At 43.3% G+C, this 14,502-nt stretch overlaps 1 protein-coding gene across 1 annotated transcript in view; it reads left to right on the top strand.

Annotated features, from left to right (window-relative positions):
* Positions 1–11,863, top strand: part of DCDC1 (doublecortin domain containing 1) — a 476,813-nt gene extending 464,950 nt beyond the window's left edge. Inside the window, exon 39 of the mRNA XM_060400033.1 lies at positions 9,864–11,863. The gene's annotated coding sequence lies outside the window, so the exon portion shown is untranslated. The remainder of the gene's footprint in view (positions 1–9,863) is intronic.
* Positions 11,864–14,502: the final 2,639 nt, after the last annotated feature.

Below are 14,502 nucleotides of genomic sequence, written 5' to 3'. Positions count from 1 at the left end.
TATAAATCGCAGCCTGGCTAGAAGTGCACAGAATGGCTCATCTGGCTCACTCCTCAATCCACCACTGTAATGTGGTGCAGGAAGGCAGTAGATCATTTCTACTGAAGGGGGCTCTTGGTAATCGCTGCAAAAGGCCTAGCATTTACTCCCAGTCTGCAAATCAGTCAGGTCGCATGAATAAATTCCTGCTGCCTCTGACACTACTAAAAGCAGAGCACATTGAGGCAAAATTTCAAGTTGCATACACAATAATTTGCCCTTTTGCAGACCTCTTCTCTATGTGTTGTGCAGTGTTAGAGATGTGAAGGCATTCCAGGACACCTTTGTGATACATATGAAAGAAAGATCGCACGTGCCCCTATTTCGCTTTTCCTTTTGTTGAACGAGAAGGGTTAAGGAACATGCTCCCGGTCACAAAGTGGGCCAGTAGGATTCTTACCTGCTGGGCCTCTTCTTATAAAAACTGGATTACGATCCCCAGAGACATAGAACTAGTTTTATTTTTTTCCAGATTCCTTGAAAAGAAGGGCATTTCTCTAGGTGAAAAAGTACCTATCATTTTGCTGCCAAGGAAAAGTTGATTTGCTATGAAAATGCTGTGATTTCACCATGGGTCAAATGCGCAGATTCTTGTGAAGTCTTCACGGTTGTGTGTGAACATGTCTGAAGCGAAAATTGGTAATATCACACAACACTGTATCAGTGTACCAGGAGACGTAAGGCAAAACTCTTAACTGAACTTTTCTATTACTCGTAAATGTGATTTTAGATGTAATATAACAGTCATCAACACATCACATTTTACCAGCAAGGCAGTGACATGTACTTTGTTGACGATGGCTTACGCAGAGTATCTTGGCAGTTCGTAGCCATTTTTAACTTCAGACTAAGAACAGCCCTGCTCTTTATTATTGACCTTCTTCTATGATCGCTTGGATCATGTGGACTGACACCACTAAAAGCAGAGCACACTGAAGCAGATTTCAAGTTGCATACACAACAGTTTGCTCTTTTGCCCTTCTATGATCACCAACCATGTGGACTGGAGGGCAGTTACTCTACCTTCAGCAAGAACTATAGGATAAGACTATTTTAATTCAATTCAACCCTCCGAGGATTTTAATAAACCCAGTAATTTCCTTTGGGGACATGCTTATCAAATTGGAATCAGCCTCATATATATAAGTCACATTTCAATATTTTTCTATCAACTGGAAATCATTTATTATTAAATACTAAAGCAACCATCCTCAAGTCTGTGGTGTTCTCCCGAAATTTATTTCCTGCTGGTTTGCAAACACCCTTAAGTTGATCCAGATGTTAATCAACCATGTACCCGCGTTTGTGATTGTCCTTGGGAGAAAGAATTTTCTGGATGTTTCTGTCCCACCTCTAGCCTTTGTTACCTGATTAAGTGTTGGGATGAAGCTGCATATTTTTAAGTAAACTAACTGAAAACAATGTGTCTAAATGCTTGACAAACATTTTGAAATTATGGCACCATTTATAAATAAGTGTTATATCTGTGTACTTATGGCAGGTTTATAAAACAGGACATGTTAGAAGTGATTCAAAATCCAGATGTAGTTTTGTGGCGTGATAACCCTGAATTTCCATTTTGTTCTTGATTGTTCATAATTACTGAATATTTTTTTGTATGGATCAAGAAAACAAACAAGCAAACCACAACAAAAAGGTAAAAATACCTCTGCTCTCTTTTGCAAGAGAATCACTTAGAAATTGTGGCCAGTGGCAGCAGCATTTGTAAGCTAACCTTTATTAGTAGCCCCGTGTGCTGCTGAATGTTATTGAGACTTATAGTTCACCCAAACAGTATGTTTTTTTCTGACATCATTTAGAAGGGAGTGATCAAACCACGTAAGTCCATGTTATTCTAGATCTTCACAAATCAGATGTAAATGTCCTCAGTTAAATGGAATTTGGACCCAGTGGTGATCCTCAGTTGTTTTTATTAAATCAGTGGCTCTAGTTCCCTCCTGCCTCTGAGCAGATCTCAACGCCTCCTCAAGTGGGGTTTAGCAGAAAGAAAGAGCAGCAGTTTTGTTCTCAAAAAGCAATAAGCGAGAATTCTAAGTAAAAGGCCTGGTTTGGGGCTGCTTGGCCAAAAGCAAACGCAAAGCAGAATCAACAAAGACCACTCAGGTGAGTGCTGATGAGGGTAAAGTAATGACGGACATTCAGTGGTTGCCTGCTGCCAGCTACAGTATTTCCTAGGTCTGTGAGTCTGTAATATGAAACACTATCAATAGGCTGTCACCCTGTGCCATGTGTGCAAATAGAAATATATGAGGAGAGAAGAAGTGCTTATGCCCAGGGTGCGACTGGGTTGGGGGAGGGAGGAAGAAAGGAGACAGGAAATTATATTTATATGGCAAGTACAGTGGTGATTCTGAATTGGATGTGCTATCATTCATTGTCCGCTGCATTCTTGTGCTGGTTTAGGGGTATATAGATGGTTCAGTCAACCGCTGGATCGATCAGGTCCTGACTTAGCAGTCCGAGACTTCCCTGGTGGCTCAGACAGTAAAGAATCTGCCTGCAATGCAGGATGCCTGGGTTAGACCCCTGGGTTGGGAAGGTCCCCTGGAGAAGGGAATGGCTACCCACTCCAGTATTCTTGCGTGGGGAATTCCATGGACAGAGGAGCCTGGCGGGCTATAGTCCATGGGGTCGCAAAGAGTTGGACATGACCCAGCAATGAACACTGTCTCTAGCAGCCCTAGAAGTTTTGAACTTGGGGTTTTAACCCCAGCAAAATTGTCCAAAAATGTCAGCTCTGGGCAGACCCTAGCTAGAACAGTTGAGGGGTCAATGTCTAGATGCCACCACCAGCAGTTCTCCTTAATCACCCTGCAGACTCTGCCAGAAAGAATGGAGGAGAGGTGGGAGCCTTACAGAACTGCTAGGATTAGTACCCCCAAAGCATAAGATTTGATTCTCTGTGTTCATCACTCCCACTTTTTCCCTGCCTCCTTCCAGTGCCTCTCTCCAGTGCTTGCCTTTCGGTCTTCTCCTCAATCTCCCTTACTTTTTCTCTTCTCTGTGTGTCTTAGTCGCTCAGTCGTGTTCAATTTTTTGCAATCCGTGGATCGTTGCTTGCCAGGCTCCTCTGTCCATGGAATTATCTGGGCAAGAATACTGGCGTGGGTTGTCATTTCCTACTCCAGGGGATCTTCCTGACCCAGGGATAGAACTGGGTCTTCTGCATTGCAGGCAGATTGTTTACCGTCTGAGCCACCAGGGAAGCCTCTTTTCTCTTCTAAGGGCCTTTAAATCCTGTCTTTCATTTTAACAATAACTCTCCCCATAGCAATTTGTGGATCAGCGAGGGATGCTTCCGTAATATGATTCTCAGAGCTTCCTGTGCATGTGTCGCCTGGGGAGCTTGATAAAATACAGAGTCCCAGGCTCAGTGGTGGAAATTTTTCTTCTGTACCCCTGAAGTGGAGCAAGGAGTCTGCAGGTAGCAAGCCCCAGTCATGGAGGATGGTAGCTGACCACACGTGTGGAAACTCGGCCAGGGTTCTGTGCTTGTGAGCTGGGCATGGCTCAAGCACTAAACACCAATTCTGAGAACACTGTGGCCCCTTTTACCTTGGTGTTCAGGGGCTATGAAGGCAGAGAAGCAATTACTGCCTGTGTGGGGGTTGGAGTCTAAATGCTGTCATGTTTACTCCTCACTGTTTCCTTGAGAAAGAAAGGAGTTGGAAACTAACCACCCAGAGATGGTAACCAGGACGTAGACACTGGAGGAAACACGAGGGAGTTTGAGGTGCCGAAGCCTCCCATGTTAAATAAGCTGCCGTCAGTGCTGATAACATCTGCTATTTTAAAGGTCACAGAAATAATGTCAGGGCTATGGTACATGAATCGAAGAGCAGAGTAATTTTGAAGGTGGGGAAATATCCAGCTTCCTGGGGTTTTCTTATGCATTTTTGTATGTACAAACTGAGAGAGCTGTGGAACAGGGACAGGGGTCTTATTTACCAAAGTAACCCTTTCTCCCAGCAGATAAAGAATCTGCTTGCAATGCAGGAGATGCAGGAGACATGGGTTCGATCCCCAGGTGGGGAAGATCCCCTGGCGAAGGGAATGGCAATCCACTCCAGTATTCTTTCCTAGAAAATCCCATAGAAGGAGCCTGGTAGGTTACAGTCCATAGGGTTGCAAAGAGTCTGGCATGACTAAGCAACTAAGCACATACAACCCTTTCTCCAGTGAAGGAGCTGCTTACTATGGGGAAGGCTGAGCCTCTCTCGTCTATGTTTCCTCCAGGTTTAGTTAATACAGAAGCCTGAGCCACCCACATCCCTGGCAGGCTCATCTAACAGTGTACAATTCCATGGGATATTATTTCAGTTCAATAGCAAGGGCTCTCAGAAAAATTAATTTTGAGAGTAGTTCTCTTGTCCCATAAATGAAATCCATATAGGTTGGGAGATACTTTCGTTAGAAGACAGAAGCTGTAAAGAAAATAAGCTTTTCGAAGACCTAATTCATATGTTTCTACCTCCAGATACTGTTCTGGGTACTGGGCATGTAAAGGTGCATGAAGTAGGTGGGTGACTACTTAAATAGTGAGCAGGCTGGGATGTTGGGGTGACAAGCATGAGTTGAGGTGGGAGGGGTGGGCACCAGCCCAGACTGTGGAGGGCCTTGCAGGTCATGCTAACTAGTCTGGGTTTTTCTGTTTTAAGTGCAGTGGTTAAAGGGAACTATTAATAACATGAAAGCTGCACTAGACGTTGTATGTTAAATTAAGCTTGCTCAGGTTACACGTTCGAGACACACTCAATTTACCTCCGGAGGTGGAGGTTTGTTAGGAGGATTAACAAAGAAAGGGGAAAGCATGGGAGAGCCCAGTACACAGGCTTCATGGTGGTTTCTGTTCCAGAGACACAGCCTGACTCTGTCCAAATGGGCACCTCGTAGTTCACCCTTCCTCTTCCTCACATGTGCTTTCCTCTGCACTTTTTTTTTAAGTCAATGAAATTTTATTAAGTCAATGGAATGTATTTACTTGGGATTTTATGTGTTACAATAGCTAAAGTTGTCCTATATAGTGTATTCTACAGAGCAATATTTTTTTTTTCCAATAATGGATTCAAAGAATTTTAACTACATCTTCAGAATGAGAACCGTTCTCCTACTACAAGCTAAGTGATACCTGTCCTTCTTGATCTGTGAGTTTCCTAAGATGCTCACTTGTCTTCTCTCAGGGCTTCTGCTGCCTCCCGGCTTCTGTTTCCTGCCTCCCCTTTGTATTTCTTTTGGCTCTAGGGCCACTCTACCCTCTGAATTACTTCCTTTGTGTCTCCTGATGGAAGACTGAATGGTTGGAGGCCAGCCAGTAGCTGCCTTTTACTCATTCCGTTAGATTAGGATGTCAAGGATCCCATGATACAAAGCACAGCTTGCCTGTGTAGGCAATGGTGGTGTGGGCTGATCCTTCCTCAGGAAGCTGTGGACCTGGCTGGCATTTGGGGCTCTATGGTATTTGCAGTATAAAACCCATAATTCTGCTCTTGTTATGATTCTTTTCTCCCTTCACCCCTGAGGGATGAAATTAGCATGGTATCCGCTAGGCTGACTCTATTCCTCTTCAGTCAATAAGAAGCTTGTCCTTGGGTGCATCCTCAAATTTTACTTTGATCGTGTAACATTGGTGGTCTTTGCTATACAAGCAACATGACCTTGAAGATGGAATCTGTGACTTTGCTTACAATATCAGGATGGACTCTTAAGTATACTTTTGAATACAAGCAAGTCTGTCTGAGGAAGTGGATTTTGCAGCAACATCCTGGCAAAACTTAAGACACTCTGTCATCTAGGAAATTTTCTCAAATCAATTCAGAAAGTCAAATACCTTTTTTTTAAAATCAGACTTTTCCTTGCCTCTTGTTTAATGCAATCATTTTGATAGGCTGGATTCCATTGTGGATTTCGATTTTTGTTATTATACCTCCTTCTCTCTCCACTCTGCAAGGTCAGCCTCGCTAGCAACTTCCTCAATGCCGAAATGTGAGTTCTACTCACTGAACTTGACTATCATCAAGTGTGTTTGAGTTGCCAATCCTTGTTACATTCCAGGACACCCAAGGAGTGGCATTCCCTGTTAGATATTGCCCAGTTCCCATGAAAAAGTTGATATGGGCCACAGTGATGTATTGGACTAAAGCTGTGTGTTTAAGAGGCATCCTAGGAAGGCATTCTCAGCGGCAGTTGGGAAGAATCAGCGCAGTGCGCAAGACAGCATGAGCAGCAGGCTGCAGCCCCGCCCTCTGTCTCACTCCGGACATGGCAACAAAAGTCAATTTTCATTTCGGCAACTTGCAGCTGCGTTTATGAGAAAAATGGGAGGCGTCTATGGGACTTTTAAGTGCTTCAAAGTTGTTTACTTACACTTCAGCCACTGCCATTGCTTCCATGGACAATTCTGGTGGTTTTTCTAACTAGTCATGGTGTAAGCCCAGCCTCACTCCTCTCCAATTCTTTATCCAAGTAGTAGCCAGAATGATCTTTCTGGAATGAAAATCAAATCATGTTACTGTCTTGCCTAAAAACTTCCAGTGGCCCTGGACTGTCATCTAAATGTAGAATACACTCCTCCCACGCCTTGGGAAGACCATGCTCCCCTCGCCGTGCAGTCTGTTTTGTTACTCCTGTGTCCACAGAGATTTGTATTCCACTCATCCTAAAAGTGCCCTTGGTTCCCTCAGATCGTGTGTTACCTATACACACAGGGTTGTAAGAGTTGGGCGTGACTTAGCAACTAAACCGCCACCACTTTGTTATAGCAATCTGAGAAAAGACACACATCACATCCACCTACAGAATATATCACATAGCTTTCTTATAAAATGAGTCTTGTACGCAATGAGACAGTATAGGCTGATTATATTTCTTTTTTCAACAAGTGAAACCAAAGCAATGATTATGTTCCCTTCTTTGCCCACTGTAACTTTTAAAACACTCCTAAGGCCTGCTAGGATGGAAAACACTCTTCTCCCATCATCACCCAGACGGACCCTTAACTGCTTGCCTGACTCGGCTGCAGGCAGCCCAGCTTGGGAGAGAAGACATGTCACCCCCTTGCACAAGTGTGATGATTTGTGGCTGAGAAGGGAGAGCACGCTCTCTGAACCACATGCCCCCTGGTGCAGGCAGGCTAAGGAAAGATGAATGGCATTATAAGACAGACATCTGAATGTTTCGTGTTAAATTAGTCCCACAGAGCACCCATAATTCTCATTCCATAAATCACAAGGTAAAGTAAACCCCCTCCCAGGTTAGGCTGTTGTGACTTTGGCCTGTGGTGTCACAGATAATCTGCGAATAGTTAAACATTTGTCTGAAATGGTAATAATTTTCAGCATACTTACTCAGTGGCAGAGAGGTGACCCAGATTGATCTCTGTTGCCAGAAACAGCATGTAAATGGGAGTCAGCCAATTCAGGAGATTTTGCAAACAAGAGTCGCCACCCCCTGGCCCCTCGGCCTACTCTGCCACTGCTGAGGTGAGCTCTACCAGGAGCTGTTAAGTGCTCAGGGCTAAGATGAGCAAGCTTCAGCCCCCACCAGAGAGCAGACTGACTGCCCCTTTTTTGAATGAACGGCGGTCCAGCTCCGTTTTGAAGTCCACTTTCACCTTGGCTTGGTCTAAGCATCATAGAGCTAGGAAGGGCCTCAATTCCACGAAAGCTACATTTCTCTTCAGGCAAAGGTTTATTCTGAGGATATTTTACATGTCTTTGGATCTATTCTGGTTCTTTCATTTCTGGGCTGGCTCTGTGAGGAGGGGAAACCATAGAATGGAAGGAACATAAACTGCTGTTGATAAGACCATTCAACTTGATGCCAGCTGGAGCCGTTCGACCTGCTGCTTCCTCATCCATAAAATAAGGAGAGTCGATTCTTCCATCTCTAAAGTCCCACTCAGCTTTAAAAGTCTGATTCTGATTCAGTCTCTAGATGAGACTGGGCAACAAGTGTTGTGCCAGCCACTATTCCAGCTGACCAGGGAGCCTGTCTCTCTGCTTGGCAGTCTTTATACAGGTGTTTACTAGGACCTGCATCCAGATTCTCCGCACCCACAGAGTTCCAACCCAGATTTCACCAGAGTGACAGAGGGAGGCCACAACACAACTTAGGGAGGGCCGAGGACCAGAGGTGGTTCCTTCCAGGAAAAGATCTTGGTGTCAAGACCTGAGTAGAATCTTGCTTCCTGCACTGTTGGGCAAGCCCGTCGGTATAAGCATCAAATAAGATCAACTATAAACATGGATGGGGAAGGTCACTAACACTGTCAGAGCGTATGCACCTGGCCAGGCACCCTGCTGGACTTTCAAACTGTTGTTGTTGCTTTCATTCTATACTGATGACCACCCTTGGAAATAGGTGGTTTTTTCCTGCTTCTACTTTTACATTTTACGAATGGGGAAGCTGAGCTCCTGAGAAGGTGAAATAACTTGCCAAAGCCCTCAGCTGGTCAAGGGAAGAGCTGATATTTGTACCCAGATCTGTCTAATCACATAGCCTGTAGAAATTTCAGATATGATTATTGGCAATTATAAAACGGGGTTCGATGACTTCACTGGATGCCTTTAAAGAATAATTTTATGGTTTAGTCACTGCCTGCTTAGAAAATTTCCCTGATGACAGCTGAGTTAGGCATAATGAGCTCCATTTGGACGCCCAACCTGAGGGAGTGGAGGGCACTGCCTTGTTCATAGGAGAGGAGCCTCACTGGCTTATCAGGACATGATAAGCCCGCTAGGGTATCTCACTTCTCTGATCTAATGGCTGTAGTCATCTGTGTATTAGATGCTAGGGCTAGTACCACAGGCTAGTGGCTTAAACAACAGAAATTTCTCTTCCCACAGTTCTGGGGTCAGAATTCTGACTTCCAGGTGTCAGGAGGACTGGCTCCTCTGAAAGGTGTGAGGAAAGGATTTGTCCCCTGCCTCTGCTCTGGCCTCTGGTGATTTGCAGACAGTCTGGTGTTCCTTGACTTGTAGAATCATCGTCCCAATCTCTGCCTCATCTTCATGTGGCACCGTCCACATGTCCTGTGTCCAAAAGTCCCCACTCATATTGGATTAGGGCACCTCATCTTCTTTAATTACATCTGCAATGACCCTATTTCCAAATAAGAGTGCATCCTGAGATACTGGAGTTTAGGACTTTGACATGTGGATTTTTGGTGGGAAGGCACAATTCCACCCATAACAATCAGTAATGAAAGTCTGAACCCTCACTCACACAAGCACTTCATCTGAGCACAGGTGCTCTACCATTAAAGATTGCAACACTCTCTCTTGATGGCATGTCTCTCTCCCTTTTATGTCTTTCTTGTTTCTTACTAACACTGAAGTCTGATATTAATGGAAAAACCATTAAAAAAAAACTATTATCCTATGAGGTAAAGTGAATGCACTCAACTGTGAAAGGAAGACTTATCGATCAATTTCAGTTAAACCTTGCTTGTCTGACACTTTGCAGCTAAGGAATGTGTTTTTATTGCCTGGCCAGATAGTTCAGATTTCCGGTCAGTCTTAGTAAAGACCCCTTTTATAACAATGATAAAATTTTATCACAGAGCTATGAAAACAAAATTAGATTTCATAACTCACATCAGGCCTTGAAGGCAATGCCTCTATAAATTTTACAAACCTTATCAACTTTTAATGCACCTATTCTGACAAATATTTTTAAAGTAGCAACTTCTGTTGAACTTCATATATATGTGCATTTGTATATAAATAAGTGTATATATGTGTGTATGTGTATAATATATTTATTCCCCCCCCCCTTGTCTGTCTTTCTCCCTCTCCCCCTTACAGGAAAGAAAACTTTCTCCACCTACTTGGAAACAGAAAACCGTGATAGAAAGTCCAATTGCTGAAGATTGCTGAAGACTTCGAATTTAGGAAAATCCAAAAGAAATCTGAGTAGTTTACTTAAAAATTTAATGCTAGAATTTATCCTTCAAAATAACTGTGTTTTTCATGGGCAGACACTGATTAGTTATCCATAAATTCACAATAAGACATAATTAATGGGCAGTGTTAGCCACAGGGATTTTGTATTCTAGTGAAAACCTGTATACACTCAGTAAATTTTCCATTCTATAGCATGGACTGTTGGGGGAAAAGATGCCTATATACTGAGCACGTTTTTTCTCTCCAAGTAGATGACAATTGCCTAGAGGGCTGCTGCTGCTGTTGCTAAGTCGCTTCAGTCGTGTCTGACTCTGTGTGACCCCAGAGACGGCAGCCCACCAGGCTCCCCCGTCCCTGGGATTCTCCAGGCAAGAACACTGGAGTGGGTTGCCATGTCCTTCTCCAATGCATGAAAGTGAAAAGTGAAAGTGAAGTCGTTCAGTCGTGTCTGACTCTTCGCGACCCCACGGACTGGAGCCTACCAGGCTCCTCTGTCCATGGGATTTTCCAGGCAAGAGTACTGGAGTGGGGTGCCATTGCCTGAGAACCTTATTTTTACTTACTCGGGACGGGGCTCAGTGACAATGCCCAGCAGCCCCACTACCAGAGCAACGTGATGGGAAGACAAGGTTCAGCCAACTTCCACCCTTGTGCTAAACCACAAACCAAAATTACAGCAGTACAAGGGGAATAGAGGGTCTGCTGTATAGAACTGTGTTTCAGTCAGCTGTTGAGGAGCTATAGTCCTCAGAGTCAAGTTAAATCGAGTTATAGTTAGTCCCTCCTGCTTTTCAGAGGCAAGAAACACTTCAAAACTGAGCAAATGAAATAAATTTCATGGTGTAAACTAGGCATCACATATTCTTAAAATGTGTCTATGATGATTATACATTTTGGTCTCAAATGCCAAGTTAGAAGAAACATCCAAAAATTATGTGAAATGACTTATGGATGTATTGACAACATTCAAAACCTCAGTAGACGGTTGTAAAGGAGCCATACTGTTTTGGTTCATGTACTCCTTTGAGCATTTTTGGAAAAGCCATAAACTTACAAAATGACATACAAAAAATAATTTTCTCATGCCGTTTCATGGCGTTCACAGACCCACCAGAAAAACATTAGTGAACTTCCAAACAAGGAACTGATAGAAAATATTTCTGACATCTTTAAGGTTTGCAGGGGGACATAGGATCCGTACCTCTCAGTGGAACATTTCAAAACATCAGCAGAGGCAGATTCTAACTTTCACTGTGGTAATGTTACCTTGCTGTATTCAAAAATGATAAACCGCGATGATTTCTTAACATCTTTGACTGTGGTTTTTGCATCTACGGCTCTTAAGTGGGAAAAGATAAGGAAAGATAAACTTCTTCAAACAGTGTTGTTCATTTTGGGCATTCCTTAGAGAAAGCACTTATTACCTGGAAGGAAAAAGCTAATTAAGTCGACGTTTCTTACAATCACAAAGCCATTTTTACTTGCTACTCTTTTAGACAGAAGGGAATACATGCTGTTTCCCTTTTGTCTGTCAGGAGAATAACAGGGAACGCCGACAGCCCTGGAAGCTGGGAGCTGAAACTGAGCAGATGAGTGGCTGCAGGTGTTCAGAACCTGCCCCGAAGTCACTGCTGCTCAGCTGAAGTGAAACACAGTGTCCTGAGAACCCCCATTTGTGCTTTCTCCTCTTTCATAAAATAGTGACATTGTCAAATGTTTAGATGCTTGGATTATTTTATTCCAAGTCATGTTACGACTCTACTTCACTTAATTTAGTCAATGTGTGCTGTACAGTCAGAAACAATGTTAAAATGTTATTTAACCCCCATTTAAGGTTTTGTTTAGAAACTTCCTTAAAACAGTAAAATCTTTATATGAAAATAAGTTGGATTCTGATTTAATTTCACTGTCCTTGGCTGGAGTTCGCCGATTAGAAGAAGACAATGGATCTGAAACTAAAGATGCCTGCACAGTGCCCTGAGTGCTCTCTGCTGTGTTCCCAGAGCCCCGCATGGAGTCTGCAACACAGTAGGTGCTCATTAAATCTTTGTTAAGCATCAAATGAGGAGCTGAGTTTCAACCCTTACTGTGCTTCTTACTACCCATGGGACATATCTATTTTCTCATCTGTGAAATGAGAATAATATTTCCTTCTACCCTCCAAAAGCTGTTTTTTGCATCAGATGAGATAAAGCATGAAAAATCATTTTTTCCTTTTTTGACCTGAAGAAAGGAGTAATCTTCAAAATTAGGCATATGATCTCATACAGATATAAAAGAAGTAAGCACCATTGTATTCTTGTAGGAGAAAGAGCTCACAGACTAATAATTCAAATAAGATAATATTTGTCATTTATTTATTTGCTGCACTGGGTCTTCGTGTGTCACACGGGATCCTTAGTTGGGGCTTGTGGGATCTAGTTCCCTGACAAAGGATCGAACTCGGGCCCCCTGCATTGGGAGCACAGAATCTTAGCCACTGGGCCACCAGGGAAATCCCAAGATAATTTTTATTTTATAGAATTTTAATGCTGAAATGAAGGAGGGGACTTCTCCATTACTAGAAGTAAAGGACCATCACACTCCAGGACTTAAGGCATCAAAATTATGGGCTTGCTTTCATTCATGGGTGCAAACTAAGACATCTCAGACTTGCCCTGTGGCCAGTGGGGGAAGGGTTATATGACACTCAAGTAAGTTGGGAGAAGGTACCTTCTGATCCTCAGTAGGGGTTGCTGCTGCTGCTGCTAAGTCACTTCAGTCATGTCTGACCCTGTGTGACCCCATAGTCGGCAGCCCACCAGGCTCCCCCATCCCTGGGAGTCTCCAGGCAAGAACACTGGAGTGGGTTGCCATTTCCTTCTCCAATGCATGAAAATGAAAAGTGAAAGTGAAGTCGCTCAGTCGTGTCCAACTCTTAGCAACCCCATGGACTGCAGCCTTCCAGGCTCCTCTGTCCTTGGGATTTTCCAGGCAAGAGTACTGGAGTGAGGTGCCATTGCCTTCTCCGCCTCATTAGGGGAGAAGGGGTCAAATTATGTAGTTGAAAGTTAGCAAAAATTATTTTAAAGGGGTGTATTGATAACATATATTTAGAGGATTCTGGTTTACTCAGCATTTGAGCAGCAAGGAATGCCCTATACTCAGAGGAAATTTGAATTGCTTATTGATGTAATGATAATGAAATTTCTGCGATATTCCAGCACTGCTCTGGAGGCTATATCGAATGAGACACTCTTAGTTCTCGCAGACCTTACTGGCCTAGTGAAGGCACACAACTGATTTAAAAAGGAAGCAAATTAAGAGGTAAGGAAACAACCGGGGATAAATGCTATGAAGAAATGAACATTGGATAAACGAATAGAAAGTGACTGGACAAGTTAATATCCAAATGCACATGACTGTCAAAAACAATTTGTTCAGAGGATTGAGGAGCAGCGTTATAAAAGTATCATTTCCAGAGAATAGTAGCTTATTTGCTACTTTGAAAGCCTCCTTTTTTACAATTCTGGGAAGAGCACAGTGGACCTGGAGTTAGTAAGTAAGGAATTACGTATGCTGTTCTCATCAAGCTGTGTGACCTTGGGAAACTCACCTATCCTATCTGTATCTTGACTACAAACTGGCAAATGTTATCTGATTCAACAGAAGACTAAACATTTTGGTGTGCTGGCTGCCGGAAGAGGTGAAGTCTGACCAATGTTGAGATGTCTGCAGAAATGTTGCTGAGTTTCTGTTTCTTTCTCTCGGTGGCTCAAGAAAACCTTGTCATCACTGACCTCCACCATCACCACCAGGCTGTCAGAAGGGGACATGTCACCCACAGGTGGACGTGCAGATGCCAGAGGCAGTGAGTACCAGCTGTGAAAATACCCGCTTTGTATAAGGCACTATGCTAGTTCTTTACATTCATTAACCTGTTCAGTCCTCACAAGTAGTATCAGCTCCATTTTGCAGATCTGGAAACTGAGGCACTGAAGAAGGGGCAAAGTAAAGCCTGATGCTGAAAGCTTGGGCCCTAAACTCCCACACTGACCACCACTCCCTTTGTCCATTCGAGAAGTACTAATTTCTTAAATTAATTAATTAATTAATTTGAGCACCTACTATGTGCTAAGAACTTCTTTGATCAAGTTCAGTTTGGCATTCAGAGGATAACCCTCCTCTGGGTTGAGAAAAAAGAGAGTACGGCTGAAGAAAAAAGAGAGCAACTCTACTTGTTTCTTTGATTGAACTCAGGAGAAACAACATTTTTTTTTGCTACCACTCTTTGAGCTTCTGGAAGCTCTCTGTCTGCTCTCTGTTTGAACTTGGGCGAATATAAAACTTACATTTTCTCTGTTGCTGGAGCTTTCAGAATCCCAAAGCATTTGGTTTAGATTAAATCCGTTGACCGAGGCATTCTAATTCGGCTTCAACACAGATGATCCCATCACCTGTCGCCTTATCTAACCTAACTGCTTATTACAGTAACAGAGTACACTCGTCTGGAGGCCGGGGCAGGGCCAGAGGAAGGAGGTCGTGCAGGTTTAGCGGCCAC

This window comes from Ovis aries, chromosome 15 (genome assembly GCF_016772045.2).
Source record: "Ovis aries strain OAR_USU_Benz2616 breed Rambouillet chromosome 15, ARS-UI_Ramb_v3.0, whole genome shotgun sequence".
Taxonomy (NCBI): Eukaryota; Metazoa; Chordata; class Mammalia; order Artiodactyla; family Bovidae; genus Ovis; species Ovis aries.
The sequence above is the reverse complement of the archived record's forward strand: the minus strand, read 5'-3'. Positions and strand labels throughout refer to the sequence as shown.